Source organism: Hylaeus volcanicus, unplaced genomic scaffold, assembly GCF_026283585.1.
Source record: "Hylaeus volcanicus isolate JK05 unplaced genomic scaffold, UHH_iyHylVolc1.0_haploid 12182, whole genome shotgun sequence".
NCBI lineage: Eukaryota > Metazoa > Arthropoda > Insecta > Hymenoptera > Colletidae > Hylaeus > Hylaeus volcanicus.
Genome location: NW_026533133.1, coordinates 161,715 through 163,727, shown reverse-complemented (window position 1 = coordinate 163,727; position 2,013 = coordinate 161,715).

The window sequence follows — 2,013 nt, the reverse complement described above, 5'->3', positions numbered from 1 at the left end:
GTTAACTGTATCGACTGAAATATCTGAGGTACGGAAAACAAAAGACAGTCACCTACTGATTAACCTATTTCCACTGTTAAAACATGTGTGTATTCATTTTTAAGTAACCGAATTCTTTTCTTTCATATTTATTAACAGATTTGATGTAAATTTTAATTATAAAACACAAAGTATATAACATATATCTAAGATATTAAACACACTGTACTTTATATGTAAATATTTCGTCAGCCTCTACATTAATATATTTTATATTAATATAACTTAAAGGCCATAATGTGGAGCAAAACTCCTCCAAATATCATTAAAATATCTCCAATAGAACTAAAGTTACAGATTTTTGATCGTCGAGAGCCGTTTTGTCCCACTGTGCGTCGGTCGGAATTGTAATATGGCTGTCAGTCATGCCGCTCGTTCATTTCTAACCTGTTACTGTCAGTTTGGATTTGTGACATTTGGTTTCTTGCAACAAGACTTTCTGCCATGCGTTGTGTGTGCTTTTGAAAACTTAAGGGACTGGTATTGTAATATAATAAATTGTGCGTTATTCATATGACATTAATTTTATTTGTAAATAACACATACAAACCTTATTTTACTTGCAAATTAATGTAGAGCTTAAAATAAAAATACATTTGTCTTTTATTATAGTAAGCGTAGAGTCTACAATATACATAATGTGTCTGAAGCCAGATATACACTAGCCGTAAAAAAAAACGGGACACTATTTTAAAACGTCATAACTCCGAGAGTTTTCAACCGATCTTCGAGAAACTTCGTGAGGTTTAGTTTTGAAGTGTCCTCTGGGTGCGTGCAAAGTTGCATTGACGAGGGTTGATGATAAAGGGTTAATTCACCCCCCTTAAAAGGGTAATGCGGAAAAACGGCACTTCAGAAGAGTCCAGGGGCGACGGAAGGTGGTGAAAAAATCAAAAAAACTTTTGAGGCAACTCTGTTTGATGCCCCCTACAAAATGCACCCCTTGAAATCGCTCTTGGACAAACCCATCCCTCACAACATCCCACCCCCCCTAAAATCCACAATTTTTTGACGACAGTCTCGATTTTGGGCTCAATGCATTCTCTGGACTCCCCTGATCCAGAAAATGCTATCACCCATACCGTGCACCCCATAAGCACCCTTTGGGGGGGTGGAACAGCTCGCAAATTTTCAACCCCCTTCGTAAGGGAGCACTTCCACACATCGGAGGGCGATGAAATTCACCATGTTTGTTCTCGATACGTTAAGGATCAATGCCGAAAAGGTTCCGTTTCGAAAACTGCCCCCGGAGCTGAAGGGAGGGGGGCAGAGGTAGGGGGGGTCACCCCCAAGTGTAAGGGTTGGAACGTTGTTTCGTTCGGTAGATTACATATCCAACAGTTCAGGGCATCGGAGCGACACAGTTTTGATGTCTTTTTCCTGCGTGAATGGCAATAAAATTCGAAAATGTCGTTTTTTTGGGAAAACCCACCCTCAACTTCAGGCCCATCTGCAGGGTGAACGAGCCACCCCACGTCAACGCCGTTCATGGTATTGTTGTTGTTAGTTTATTTATTATTGTATATTTTGCCTATTATACGTACAGTATATATACTCTTAAATTATTTTGTAATGTCATTCGTATAAATTATGTTCAGTTATGAGATAATGAGTTTGGACAATAATTTTTCCGATGTATTATATATGTATGTATTGTGACGTGGATTCTCAAGGACGACTCGTCCCTCCTCGCCACTGATGGTTTCTTGGGCGCCAGGTGCAATTGCACCACCTCGACTCACTTTCGATGTTTGGTAGAGGGAAGTGGGTTCCTCGGTGAAATAAAGTGCTGGGCACGATTTCCTAGGATCTAATTATTTATTTAGCTTTCGCTGGAGTCCAAATTTACACTATACACCACTTAAATCTAGAACAAAACTTAAAACTAAAAATAATTAAATGGCGCCACGTCGCGTCGACGTGATCTCGGTGGGGAAGCGAATGCGCGAGAAGGGAGCACTCTTCATGCGCTTG